The following is a 15,817-nucleotide window of genomic DNA, read 5'->3' on the forward strand; positions in this document are numbered from 1 at the left end:
CGAAAAGTCTCTAATGAAAAAGGGTTTTCAATTCAAAATATTAGAAGTGATCATGGAACTGAATTTAAAATCAAGATTTTGAAAATTTTTGTGATGAAAATGGAATTGGCCATAACTTCTCTGCTCCTAGGACACCCCAACAGAATGGGTAGTTGAAAGGAAAAACAGAACCTTAGAAGAAATGGCCCGTACCATACTTTGTGAAAGCAACCTTCAAGATATTTTTGGGCGGAAGCAATTAACACAGCATGTTACATTTTAAATCATGCTTTAATTAGATAATTTTTAAAGAAAACCCCCTATGAACTTTGGAAAGGAAGAAAACCAAATATTGCATATTTTCATGTCTTTGGTTGCCGATGTTTTGTATTAAATAATGGCAAAGAAAAACTTGTAAATTTGATGCAAAATCAGATGAAGCAATCTTTCTAGGTTACTCCTCACTAGTAAAGCATTTAGAGTTTTCAACAAAAGAACTTTAGTAGTTGAGGAGTCCATACATGTTGTTTTTGATGAATCTAACGATCTTCCTTTAAGGAAGAATGAGGGTGTTGATGATGCAGATCCACTAATAGAAGGTATGAAGGAGATCACTCTGAAAGATTCAGCAACTCCAAAAGACAAGGATCAAGAAGACGAACAAAATGAAGAGGTGAAGAAATTCAAGAACAACCTCAAGGTACAAATGACCTACCCAAGGAATGGAGGTATGTTCACAACCACCCTAAGGAGTTAATTATTGGTGACCCTATGCATGGGGTAAAAATATGTTCTTCACTTAGAGATGTACTTAATCATTGTGCTTTTGTATCTCAACTTGAACCTAAAACTTTTGAAGAAGCTGAAAATGATCATAATGGATTAATGCTATGCAAGAGGAACTTAATCAATTTGAAAGAAATAATGTTTGGACCTTAGTATCAAGACCTAAAGATTATTCAATAATTGGAACAAAATGGGTCTTTAGAAATAAATTAGATGAGCATGGAAATGTAATTAGAAATAAAGCAAGACTGGTTGCTAAGGGATATAATCAAGAAGAAGGAATTGATTTTGATGAAACCTTTGCACCTGTTGCTAGATTAGAAGCTATTAGACTTCTACTTGCATATGCTTGCTTTATGAATTTCAAGTTATTTCAAATGGATGTTAAAAGTATATTTTTAAATGGATATATCTCTGAAGAAGTATATGTAGAACAACCCCCTGGATTTGAAAATCATGCTTTTCCTAATCATGTCTTTAGATTAAATAAAGCTTTATATGGATTAAAACAAGCACCTAGAGCATGGTATGAAAGGCTAAGCAAATTTCTACTAAATAATAGTTTTTCAAGAGGCAATGTAGATACAACCCTATTTATTAAAAGAAATCAAAATGATATGCTAATTATACAAATTTATGTTGATGACATAATTTTTGGGTCTACTAATGAATCCTTTGTCAAGACTTCGCTAAGCTTATGCAGGGAGAGTTCGAGATGAGCATGATGGGAGAACTCACCTTCTTCTTCGGACTCCAAATTAAACAATCAAAAGAGGGAATCTCCATCACCCAAAGCAAGTACACCAAGGAACTACTCAAAAGATTTGGAATGGAGAACTGCAAACCAATTGGCACACCAATGAGTCCCTCAAGTAAGCTTGACAAGGATGATGAAGGTAAAAGCGTAGACTTAAAATACTACAGAGGTATAATTGGCTCATTATTATATTTAACTGCAAGTAGGCCTGATATCATGTTTAGTGTTTGCTTATGTGCTAGATATCAAACTAATCCTAAAGAATCTCATTTGAATGCTGTTAAAAGAATCCTTAGATACTTAAATGGTACTCAAACTCTAGGGTTATGGTACTCTAAGGACTCACAAATTAATTTATTAGGATATTCAGATGCCGATTTTGCTGGATGTAAATTAGATAGAAAAAGCACAAGTGGAACTTGCCAAATTTTTGGAGTTAACCTAATCTCATGGTTTAGCAAGAAACAAAATTCGGTGGCACTGTCTACGGCTGAGGCCGAATACATCGCAGCCGGAAGTTGTTGTGCTCAAATCTTGTGGATTAAGCAACAACTCGAAGACTTTGGAATCAAACTTAATGAAACACCAATAAGATGTGACAACACAAGTGCCATAAATCTATCTAAAAATCCAATTCAACATTCAAGATCCAAACATATTGAAATAAGACATCATTTCATAAGAGAACATGTTCAAAAAAAAATATAATTCTTGAATATGTTTGCACTGAGAATCAATTAGCTGATATCTTTACAAAGGCCCTTAGTGAGGATAGATTCTGTGAAATTAGGAGAAATCTAGGAATTCTAGATCCATTTGCCTAAAATTTCTCAATTTCCAAAAAATTGATTAGAGCTCAAGTTTCAACATCTATCCTGGTCCCAAAAGCTCAAATTTATCATTCTAAAAACTTATTATTGAGCAAAATTCTTTCACTCAAAATTTCAAATTTTTTAGAATTTATTCATATTTTTCTTGATTTTCTGAACTTCATGAGTCGACCCCCATGAGTCGACTCAATGGCAAACTTGTAAATCCCACCAACTTTCAACGGGTTCATTGTTTTTATAAGGGTTACTGTTTGTGAGACGACTCATCTTCCATCGTTCTTCTTCCAAAAGCCGTCTTCTCCAACTCTTCTTGCTCCAAATCCAAGGATTAATTTTAAGGCAATTCTCCCTCCTCCTCTCCACCAAAAATCGCCTCCTTCAAAAGGATTTTCTGTGCTTTGCTTGGCGCGGTTGGAACGTGCCCCAGCACTTTATCGAACTTCCAAAATCCACTTCTTTTCTCCACCAAAATCCTTCGTCACTCTCTTGTGATCCCTCCTCCACTCAATTCAAGTCTTCTTGTCTGCTACTTTAGTGGATATGGCTCCAAAGATGAAGCTTCCCCAAAGAAGGAAATCAATCCGTGAGCCTGAAGAAGTTGTCCGAAAGAAAAGGCATGCTCAGTCTTCAACTGCTCCCACTCCAGTTTCAGTACCTACTCAAGGTCCCTCTCAATCCTCCATAAGCCCCAGTGTAAATCCTCTTTCTGATAGAAAAGTAGAAATCGGGAAAAATATAGATTTTCGGTTCTTTGAGAAAAAGGCTTTACTTTTGCAAGTAAAATTAAAAATCAAGGATGGGAACTCTATTGCTCTCTTAAGGAAGTCACCTATGTTGACCTAGTAAGAGAATTCTACCAGAATCTACATTATGGAAATGGGTCAGTGACTTCAACTGTAAAGGGAATTGATATCTGCTTGGATTCTAGGATATTGAGAGAAATACTTCAGTTGCCTAGTGAAGGATATTCATATATAGAACTCCCAATTAAAGAAGAGGGGATCAGAATGATCTTAGGAGAAACTTATTCAGGAAGTTTAAACAAGTTAGAAGCAAAGATTTTGTCCATTGAGATGAGGGTGCTGCATCAGATAGTTTCAAAGCTCTTCTTTCCTAGGAGTGGTAGACATGACTTATTTCCAGCAGAGATGTATGTGTCATGTTTCATGTCATCACTCAGACCCCCCTAAACCTCCCTGCACTTATGATAGAGGCCATGAGAGAAACTTTGAACAGATCCAAGGCACACTTGCCTTATGGTATGGCCCTTACTAGAGTATTTAGGAGGTTTGGAGTTAGCTGTGAGGTGGAGGCACCTACCAAACTCTCACATGTGGACACTTTCAACCAACACAGCCTGCACCGAATAGGAATTACAAAGACTGTTGGTGGTTGGATCAAGGGCTCTGAAGAAAGAACTGAGGATAGAGCTGAAACAAGAGCTGAAGACAGAACTGAAGGCAGAGTAGAAGAAGAAGGTCCATCTTCTCCTGTACATGACTTCAGGGCAGCTTCACCAGATACCCAGTTCATTCCTGATACTGAGACTGGCCCTTCAGAGTTTACTAGGATGCCCACACCAGTGTATCAGCCAGAGAGCAGAGCACCTCATTCAGAGTTCAGACTGGCTGACGATCAGATCGAGCATATATCTCAGCGCGTGGCTTCTTTGCTGTCTAGTCAGTGGGGTAGTACTTCTTTTTCACCTGGAGCCACCTCTTCTGATCAGACCATTACTCCCCATATCTCCACTGTGTTTCAGATGATATCAGATCAGTCCATCAGGATCCAGCAGCTTGAGGACACAGTCTGGAGACTTACTGGCAGAATTCTTGACTTGCAGGGGCAAGTCCTTGCTTTGGCCCATCCTCAGCCACAGGAGTCTACTATTGAGGTCACAGACCTCACTGCAGAGGCTGGCAGGCTCAGAGGAGCACTAGAAGGTGGATATGAATTACTGAGGAAAGAGATCCGAGGATCGAGTGAGCATGCTACCACTCAGTTCACTGCTCTACTTCAATCTATTTTCAGAGCACTGAACGTACTTGATTCTATTAGACTCACCCTTTCTGTTCAGTCCCTAGCATCTCAGCGTTCTCAGCCACCCAGTTCATCTCGCTCTCCTGCTCGTGGCAGAGGCAGACGGGGTAGAGGACGCACTTCTGATCCATCATCTCCTCACCCTATCTCTGATGACTCCGATCATTGACTTATCTTGATCTTTACTAGATCCTAGGTGTTAGTATCTTGTTCTAGGATCTATACCTTGGGGCCATGTATTGACAATTAGCTGGTTGAATTTTATTTTTAAGAATTATGTATTGAAACAATTATGATATTAATGAAATCATCTTTTACCTATATTTCTACCTTTTGTAATGATATTGATCATATTTTGGTTATATATATTCTCCTTGTTGAAATATTGTTATTGTTTGCTGTTGATAATTGCTATATTAAGGGGGAGCAAACATCTGTGATATACTCTAAAAGGAGAGAAATTAAAGAATATTTCTGAAAAAGGAAAAGTTAACCATGTCTGATGATGTCAAAAAGGGGGAGAAAGTAAACAATTAAACAAAAAGCAAGCAACTCATTAAAAGCAAAACCCTAAATTATGAAAGAAAAAGGGGGAGAAATTAAACAAAATGCAACTCATCAAAGGCAAAACCCCAAAAGCAAAATTACAAATTATGAGAAATTTGGCATCAAACAGAAATTAAACAAAAAGCAATTCAATTATTGAGAAATTAAACAAAAAGCAACCCATCAAAAGCAAAATTACAAATTATGAAAAATTAATTGAAAAATTTAAAGAACAATACCAAAAGTACAATGCTAAGTACAATGCAATTATGTAACTTTTAAATTACTTCTTTACATATGCTCTGATTTACCTTAAAAATTTAAATATGCTCTGATATATTTCAAAATTCAAACTTGCTCTGATATATCTTTTGAAATTTACCTTGATACATCTTAAGAAATTTAACTTACTCTGATACTCCCTAAAATTTCTTTTAACTTGCTCTAATACATTACAAAATTTGCTCTGATACAGTGTGAAATTTTCTCTGATACATTACAAAATTTGCTCTGATACAGTGTGAAATTTTCTCTGATACATTATAAAATTTGCTCTGATACAGTGTGAAATTTTTTCTGTTATATTATAATATTTACTCTGATACATTGTAAAATCTTTTCGGATAACATTATAAAAATTATTTTTTTTGCTCTGATATATTAAAAAATTTATTTTTTCTCTCTTGCTCTGATATATCTTAAACTCAAAATGATCTAATACTCTTTTCAAATGTTTATGAAAATGGACAAACTATTTTTGCATATGACCATTTATATCACATGCCAAAAGAATCATATTTTTCAAGCATATACACCTATAGTGCATTTTTTTGAAATTAATGCATTCACATAAATGCTTTTGTTCAAGTGTTTTGTCATCATCAAAAAGGGGGAGATTGTTGCTCCTAGATTGATTTTGATGATTACAAAGCAGATTGAAGGGATACAAATAATTTTCAAATGAAAAAGTCCTTATGCTCTTCAAGGGCAAAATTATAATTTCACTAAAATTTTGATTTGATAGTACCATTTGGTAGAACAAATGATTTGAAATCTATTGATAAAAATTTCATTGTGTTTGGACTTATATTTTTGAAGTTATGAAGGTTTGAAGTGCATGAGTCGACTCATGAGTCAACTCATGGCACTGTGAGCTGATTGGCACGCAAAAATTCTCCTTGGCATGCTAGTTTTCTGGCTTGGCACAACCTGTGAGTCGACTCATGAGTCGACCCACAAGGCATGAGTCGACTCATGAGTCGACCCCTGCTAATTTGAGCCAAGAATTTCCAGAAACGCATTCTCTGGTTTTTGCAACAGAGGTCGACTCATGAGTCGACCCCTGAAGCATGAGTCGACTCATGAGTCGACCCCTGCGACGGGAAATGTCAGCAACGGCTATTTTTTTGCCCATTTTAATTGCCTTTTATGCTTCCTAAAATTGCTCTAACGGCTCTTTATCTGCCCTCTTGCTTCTAATGTCATAAAATGCTTTTAATGGTGAAAGAAATTGCAGATTAAATAGCAGATCAAACGTGAAATCAAATGAGAGAAAAAAAAAAACAGAAGAAAGGATCCGAAATCTGCACGAAAAAGTCTGAGATCAACGAAATATCCAAAAAGAAAAAGAGAGAGGATCCACAATATACAAGAGAGATTGTGAAAGAGAAAAGCAAGAGCATTCAAGAGGATCTTTCAAGCCTATTGTTCAACCTTAATCTAGAGATCTTCCAAAGCTTTCAAGAGATCTTCAATCAACAAACAACCTCTTCTCAAGCATTCGTTCAAGCGTTCATCCACCTTGAGAAAATCCGAAAAGGGTTTCTTCATTTGAGTAAAAGTTTTTATTGTTATATTCGCTCATTTAAAGGAGCTGTTATTGTATTAATCTGTGCTCAAAATTTTTTAACTCTTTGTGAGTTTTAGTTCTTGTTTTTGGAGGATTTTCAAAACAAGGAAAGGTTGATCCGAACCTGAAATCGGAGTGTTTTGGGTTTACTTGTACCCGAAAAACAAGTGATCTAGCTTGGGATAGCTAGTGTCGGAGTTTCCGACGTTTTGTATTCGGGTTGAATACAAAGTATAGTGGATTGAAATTCTCAAGTAGGAGCTTGGGGAGTGGATGTAGGTGCAAGGTTAGCACCGAACCACTATAAATCATTGTGTTTGTGGTGTGCTTTATCAGTTTACTTTATTTCTTTATTATATTCTTGCATTCCTGCTTTAGGTAATTAATATTGAATTAAAGTCTTTGTTTTGTTCTTCATAAGTAATCAGTTGGGGCTTAAAATTTTTAGAAACCCAATTCACCCCCCCCTCTTGGGTTGCATAGCTGGGCAACACCCTCTTAAAATGTCTCCGGCCCGCGAAAGCTGACCACACCTTGTGGGAAGTACATGAAGGAATTTGTGAAAACCATTTGGGGCTAGATCTTTATCCCACAAGTTGCTCCGCAAGGATATTACTGGCCAACAATGCATCATGATTCGATTGAATATGTCAAAAAGTGTGATCGATGCCAGAGATACGCCAACGTCCAGAGACAGCCCGCCACCGAGCTCACACCCTTGAGTGCCTCATGGCCTTTTGCACAATGGGGGATGGACATTCTCGCCCCTTTCCATGGCGTCTGGGCAAAGAAAGTTCCTCCTTGTAGCGATCGACTACTTCACCAAATGGGTTGAAGCCGAACCACTAGCAAAAATCACAGAAGCAAAGTACAAGATTTCGTCTGGAAGTCGATCATGTGTAGGTTCGGTCGTCTAGAACCCTAATTACTGATAATGGACGGTAATTCGCGGGAGCAAAATTCGCTGAATTCTGTGAAGATCTAAGCATCTCCCACAACTTCACATCAGTAGCCCATCCCCAGGCGAATGGCGAAGCTGAGGTGACTAATCGAACCCTTTTGCAGGGGATCAAGACAAGGCTTGAAAAAGCGAAGGGAACTTGGGCGGACGAACTTTATCATGTGTTGTGGGCGTATCGAACTACCCAGAGGCTACCTACGGGGGAGACCCCTTTTGCTTTAGCCTTCGGTATGGAGGCCGTCATCCCAATCGAGCTTAAACTCCCATCGGCATGAGTCATGGCATTCGACAAACATTAAAATTCGCAAAGTCTTAGAGCCAACCTCGACCTACTGGAAGAGAGACGGGAGACAGCTCAGGTTTGAATGGCAGCCTACAGACAGAAAGTCGCTCGATATTACAACGCCCGGGTCAAGAACAAAGCCTTTAGAGCAGGAGATCTAGTGCTTCGACGAGCCGCTGTCTCGCAACCTCAGGATCGGGGGAAACTCGCCCCAAACTGGGAAGGACCATATGAAGTCAAAGAAGTAGTCTGGCCTGGAACTTATTATCTTAAGGAACTCGAAGGAGCCGACCTCCCGCGACCGTGGAGCTCAGAAAACTTACGGATGTACTACCAATAACTTCATTTTAATTGAAAGTTGCATACCTGTATGTCTTTGGACAATTCAAACAAACTGTATCAGAAACGAAAGGGAAACCTCGTCCCGACAAAGTCGAAGGCCTAGTTCCATTTAGACCGGATGGGGGGAGAGGCCCCGCAACACCATATGTGCCCCGACAGCCCTGTTAGGGACAGGAGGAAAACCTCACCCTAACTTGAGCAAAGTCGAAGGTCTGATTCCATTTAGACCGGATGGGGGAGAGGCCCTGCAACGCCCATATGCGCCCCCACAGCCCTGTTAAGGACAGGAGGAAAACTTCGCCCTAACTTGAGCAAAGTCGAAGGCCCGGTTCCATTTAGACCGGATGGGGGGAGAGGCCCCGCAATGCCATATGCGCCCCCACAGCCCTGTTAGGGACAGGAGGAAAACCTCACCCTAACTTGAGCAAAGTCGAAGGTCCGGTTCCATTTAGATCGGATAGGGGGAGAGGCCTTGCAACGCCCATATGCGCCCCCACAGCCTGCTAAGGATAGGAGGAAAACCTCGCCCTAGCTTGAGCAAAATCGAAGGCCCGACTCCTACGGGAGCCGGGCTCCGTCCGCGACTTCTACCATAAGGAGGACTCCGCCCAGACTCCTACGGGAGCCAGGCTCCGTCACCCAACTTCAACCGATGGTAAGTTTTGCCCGGACTCCTATGGGAGCCGGGCTCTGTCGCCAACTTCGACTGCTGATAAACCCCCTCCGAACTCCTATGGGAGCTGGACTTCGCACCTTACTTTAATTGCAGGAAGACTCCGCCCAGACTCTTACGGGAGCCGGGCTTCGTCCGCAACTCCAATCACAGGGAGGACTCCACTCCGCCCAAACTCCTACGGGAGCCGGGCTTCATCACCAACCTCAACTGCTGGTAATCTTCGTCCGACTCCCACGGGAGCCAAACTTCGCCCCGACTTCGCCTACGGGAACCGAACTCCCGTAACCTCGCTGAGACGGAGGAAAAATTCCAGGCAAAAAAGAAAAAGGAAGGCGATGGGCCCACATCAGCGACGATGGAAAACAACCCAGCGTCCAAGTGCAGAGAACCCTTCACAGCAAGGATTGGGCCCTCATCAGAATCCCAGCTTCAAGAAAGCTTTCTACGCAAATCCAAGTAGGACAACTTCCTCGAGATAACAGAAGCTCAAACCTCCGAGCTCAAGCCCCGAGGAGACACCAAGCCCGAATGGCCCCCAGGCGAGTCTGCGGCCACTAACGAAAGGATGGTCGATATGATGGCAATCGAGTATCTTCGAACGACGAAAAAACCGAAAAGGAGCTCGACAAATGACCAATTCAACATGAATAAAAGAGCCACCGTGACCTAAGGACGACGTCAAAAAAAAAAAGAAAAAAAGAAAAAAAAAAGGGGGAGAAGAAAGAAGAAGAAAAGATGAGAAAAGGAAGGAAGTTCGACAGACAACAATTCACGAGGTAACAAAATCTCCTTCTCGTTTTCAACTAACAAGATGTACGTTACAAGACCCGGAGGGCCAGAAAAATACATTATTACAAGGCTCAAGACACGGCTTAGAAAGGATACACAGGAGGCCGCTTCAAGCTGCAAACTTCTCTTCCCATTTCTGTCCTTCCCAGTCGTGTTTTCAGTACGTGTGCAGACCTATCGTCTCTCGCCCCGCCTTGTTTCGCTCCACCTCCGAAATCCCAACCCCAGGGGGAAAAGGATGGGATAGATTTCAGGGGCAGTCAGGCAACGATAGCGCGACGAAGACCTGTTTCAAGAAGAACTGGAGTCACCCCGGAGGCAGCGCGGCGCCAGAGATATGCCCATCACCAAATGCTCTGTGACAACCGCCGTCCAAAGTGTCCGGCAAGGTCGCATCGCTACTTCCACCGTCCCCGCAACAAGTTTACTACCCATCGTCGATGCCGACCGCTTCTGGTCCCTCGGCCCCGACACATCAAGGATCCTGCCACTGCTTGTGACGACAGCTCTGCCCTCTTGACCAGTGTCACCCCATCTTGCTACTTCAAAATTGTCAGCAGAATGCCTTTACCGGCGGTCCCCGTTATTAAACCCCTGTTGTTGAAAAAAATTCTTTCTCAAGCCCCCTTTGAAGCGATGGGACCTTCGGCGGCCTTCCTCCAAGCCCTTGGCATCCTCTTGAGGATGGCCTCTGGGGTGGAAGACCTGGCAGGGAAACCCCTTAGAGAAGAATCGGGGGGATGAGATGGCAGAGAGACGGCAAAGACCGGTGCGGAGGACGCTCAGAGTTGGCAGGGGCACCGAGGGAGTGGCTGAGTAGCTAGGCTCTCAGACGAAAGAAAGGTGCCGTCTTTTAGCAGAGTAAAGCCCCGAAGGAAGGTAGGGGGTTTAAATAGGTAGCGAATCTTAGCGCGATTATGGTGGCGGGTGTCCCTAGACCTATCGGTGCTACCACGTATCCCGCGTGTCCCACTCGCCGCTATCGAGGATTGACTGTTCGCAAATTTCTATGGCGCGATGCTTGGGATCACATCTCGGTGGGAGTTCCGAAAAGACTCTTTGGGTCGCCCTAATCGAAAAAAGGCCCTGGCATGCGCACATTAAATACCGACATATCCGAGGGTGGTTGTGCCAGGACGTCAGGGGGAACTTTGGCTGCGACAACCCCTCTGTACTTCCTTCATTGAAATTCAAACTCGAAAGTGGGGGGACTGGTGTTGGGTATAAAATACCCTCGACCAAATGTTGCCCAGCTATGCAACCCAAGAGGGGGGGGTGAATTGAGTTTCTAAAAATTTTAAGCCCAACAGATTACTTATGAAGATCAAAACAAAGACTTTAATTCAATATTAATTACCTAAAGTAGGAATGCAAGAATATAATAAAGAAATAAAGTGAAGCGATAAAGCACACTACAAACACAAGGATTTATAGTGGTTCGGTGCTAACCTTACACCTACATCCACTCCCCAAGATCCTACTTGAGAATTTCAATCCACTATCCTTTGTATTCAACCCGAATACAAAACGTTGGAAACTCCGACACTAGCTATCCCAAGCTAGATCACTTGTTTCCCGGGTACAAGTAAACCCAAAACACTCCGATTTCAGGTTCGGATCAACCTTTCCTTGTTTTGGAAATCCTCCAAAAATAAGAACAAAAACTCACAAAGAGTTAGAAAATTTAGAGCACAGATTAATACAATAACAGCTCCTTAAATGAGCGAATATAACAATAAAAGCTTTACTCAAATGAAGAACCCCTTTTTCGATTTTCTCAAAGTGGATGAACGCTTGAATGCTTGAGAAGAGGTTGATTGTTGATTGAAGATCTCTTGAAAGCTTTGAAACAATCTCTAGATCAAGGTTGAAACAATAGGCGTGAAGAATTCTCTCCTTGAAAGATCTTGCTTTTCTCTTTCACAATCTCTCTGGTATATTGTGGATCCTCTCTCTTTTTCTTTTTGGATTTTTCGTTGATCTCAGGCTTTTTCTTGCAAATTTTGGATCCTTTCTTCTGTTCTTCTCATTTCTTTGATTTCACGTTTGATCCGCTATTTAATCTGCAATTTCTTTCACCATTTAAAGCATTTTGTAGCATTAGAAGCAAGAGAAAATATTTAGGTAGATAAAGAGCCGTTAGAGGATTTTTAGGAAGCATAAATGGCAATTAAAATGGGCAAAAAAATAGCCGTTGCTGACATTTCCTGTCGCAGGGGTCGACTCATGAGTCGACTCATGCTTCAGGGGTCGACTCATGAGTCGACCTCTGTTGCAAAAACCAGAGAATGCGTTTCTGGAAATTCTTGGCTCAAATTAGCAGGGGTCGACTCATGAGTCGACTCATGCCTTGTGGGTCGACTCATGAGTCGACTCACAGGTCGTGCCAAGCCAGAAAACTAGCATGCCAAAGAGAATTTTTGCGTGCCAATCAGCTCACAGTGCCATGAGTTGACTCATGAGTCGACTCATGCACTTCAAACCTTCATAACTTCAAAAATATAAGTCCAAACACAATGAAATTTTCACCAATAGATTTCAAATCATTTGTTCTACCAAATGGTACTATCAAATCAGGATTTTAGTAAAATTATAATTTTGCCCTTGAAGAGCATAAGAACTTTTTCATTTTAAAATTATTTGTATCCCTTCAATCTGCTTTGTAATCATCAAAATCAATCTAGGAGCAACAATCTCTCCCTTTTTGATGATGACAAAATATTTGAACAAAAATATTTATGTTAATGCATTAATTTCAAAAGAATCTATTATAGGTGTATATGCTTGAAAAGAGTATGATTCTTTTGGCATGTAATATAAATGCAAAAATAGTTTGTCCATTTTCTTAAAGATTTGAAAAGGGTATTAGATCATTTTGAGTTTAAGATATATCAGAGCAAGAGAAGAGAAATAAATTTTGCAATGTATCAGAGCAAGAAAAATAATTTTTACAATGATATTAGAAAAGATTTTATAATGTATCGGAGCAAGAAAATTTTATAATATATCAGAGAAAATTTCACACTGTATTAGAGCAAATATCAGAGAAAATTTCACACTGTATCAGAGCAAATGTCATAATTTATCAGAGAAACTTTCACACTGTATCAGATTAAATTTTATCATGTATCAGAGCAAGTTAAAAGAAATTGTAGGGTGTATCAGAGTAAAACAAATTTCTTAAGATGTATCAAGGTGAATAAAATTTCAAAAGATGTATCAGAGCAAGTTTGAATTTTGAAATATATCATTGCATATAAAAAAAATACTTATTTGCATTGTACTTATGATTTTGCTTTTGATGGATGACTTTTGTTTAAGTTCTGTCTGATACCAAATTTCGATACCAAATTTCTCAAAGTTTTGTTTAATCTTTCAATTTTTTGTTTAATTTCTCCAATATTTATTTAATTTCTCCAATATTTATTTTAATCTTTCAATCTTTGTTTTTATTTAATTTCTCCAATATTTATTTAATTTCTCCAATATTTGTTTTAATCTTCCAATCTTTGTTTTTGTTTAATTTCTCCAATATTTATTTAATTTCTCCAATATTTGTTTTAATCTTCCAATCTTTGTTTTTGTTTAATTTCTCTAATATTTATTTAATTTCTCTAATATTTGTTTTAATCTTCCAATCTTTATTTTTGTTTAATTTCTCCCCCTTTTTCTCATAATTTAGGGTTTTGCTTTTGTCTAATTTTAATTTTTGTTTTTGTTTAATTTCTCCTCCTTTTTGACATCATCAAACATAGTTAACTCTTCCTTTTCTTTTTCTGAAATATTCTTTATTTTCTTTCTCTTTAGAGTTTTTCACAGATGTTTGCTCCCCCTTAATATAGCAATTATCAACAGCAAACAACAACAAGGAGAAGATAATATTTCAACAAGAAGAAAATATATAACCAAAATATGATCATTACAAAGAGGTAGAAATATAGGTAAAAGATGATTCCATTAATATCATAATTGTTTCAATACATAGTTCTTAAAAATAAAATTCAACCAGCTAATTGTCAATACATGGCCCCGAGGTATAGATCCTAGAACAAAATACTAACACCTAGGATCTAGTAATGATCAAGATAGGTCAATGATCGGAGTCATCAGATATAGGGTGGGGAGATGATGGATCAGAAGTGCGTCCTCTACCCCGTCTGCCTCTGCCACGAGTAGGAGAGCGAGATGAACTGGGTGGCTGAGAATGCTGAGATGCTAGGGCTGATACCATGAGTCTGATAGAATCAAGTACATTCAGTGCTCTGAAAACAGATTGAAGTAGAGCAGTGAACTGGGTGGTAGCATGCTCACTCGATCCTCGGATCTCTTTCCTCAGTAATTCATATCCACCTTCTAGTGCTCCTCTGAGCCTGCCAGCCTCTGCAGTGAGGTCTGTGACCTCAATAGTAGACTCCTGTGGCTGGGGATGGGCCAATGCAAGGACTTGCCCCTGCAAGTCAAGAATTCTGCCAGTCAGTCTCCAGACTGTGTCCTCAAGCTGCTGTATCCTGACGGACTGATCTGAAATCATCTGAAATACAGTGAAGATGTGGGAGTAATGGTCTGATCAGAAGAGGTAGCTCCAGGTGCAAAAGAAGTACTACTCCACTGGCTAGACAGCAAAGAAGCCACACGCTGTGAAATATGCTCGATCTGATCGTCAGCCAGTCTGAACTCTGAATGAGGTGCTCTGCTCTCTGGCTGATACACTGGTGTGGGCATCCTAGTAAACTCAGAAGGGTCAGCCTCAGTATCAGGAATGAACTGGGTATCTGGTGAAGCTGCCCTGAAGTCATGGATAGGAGAAGATGGACCTTCTTCTTCTACTCTGCCTTCAGTTCTGTCTTCAGTTCTTTCCTCAACTCTCTCCTCAGCTCTTTCTTCAGAGCCCTTGATCCAACCACCAACAGTCTTTGTAATTCCCATTCGGTGCAGGCTGTGTTGGTTGAAGGTGTCCACATGTGAGAGTTTGGTAGGTGCCTCCCCCTCACAGCTAACTCCAAACCTCCTGAATACTCTGGTAAGGGCCATACCATAAGGCAAGTGTGCCTTGGATCTGTTCAAAGTTTCTCTCATGGCCTCTATCATAAGTGCAGGGAGGTTCAGGGGGGTCTGAGTGATGACATGAAACATGACACATACATCTCTGCCAGACAGTAGATCATGTCTACCACTCCTAGGAAAGAAGAGTTTTGTTACAATCTGATGCAGGACCCTCATCTCAATGGACAATAGCTTTGCTTCCAATTTGTTTAAATTTTCTGAAAAGGCTTCTCCTAAGATAATTCTGATCCCTTCTTCTTTAATTGGGAGTTCCATATATGAGTATCCTTCACTAGGCAACTGAAGTATTTCTCCCAATATCCTAGAATCCAAGCATATGTCAATCCCCTTGACTGTTGAAGTCACTGACCCATTTCCATAATTTAGGTTCTGGTAGAACTCTCTAACAAGATCAACATAGGTGACTTCCTTAAGAGAGCAATAGAGTTCCCATCCTTGATTTTTATCTTGGTAGCAAAAGTAAAGCCTTCTTTCTCAAAGAACCGAAAATCTATATTTTTTCCGATTTCTACTTTTCTATCAGAAAGAGGATTTACACTGGGGCTTATGGAGGATTGAGAGAGACCTTGAGCAGGTACTGAAACTGGATCGGGAACACTGGAAGACTGAGCATGCCTTTTCTTTCGAACAAATTCCTCAGGCTCACGGATTGATTTCCTTCTTTGGGAAAGTTTATCTTTGGAGCCATATCCAATAAAGTAGCAGACAAGAAGACTTGAATTGAGTGGAGGAGGGATCACAAGAGAGTAAAGAGGAATTTTAGTGGAGAAAAGAAGTGGATTTTGGAAGTTCGATGAAGTGCTAGGGCACGTTCAAACCGCGCCAAGCAAAGCGAGAAAGCACAGAAAATCCTTTTGAAGGAGGCGATTTTTGGTGGAGAGGAGGAGGGAGAATTGCCTCAGAATTGATCCTTGG

The sequence above is a fragment of the Elaeis guineensis genome, chromosome 9 (genome assembly GCF_000442705.2).
Source record: "Elaeis guineensis isolate ETL-2024a chromosome 9, EG11, whole genome shotgun sequence".
NCBI lineage: Eukaryota > Viridiplantae > Streptophyta > Magnoliopsida > Arecales > Arecaceae > Elaeis > Elaeis guineensis.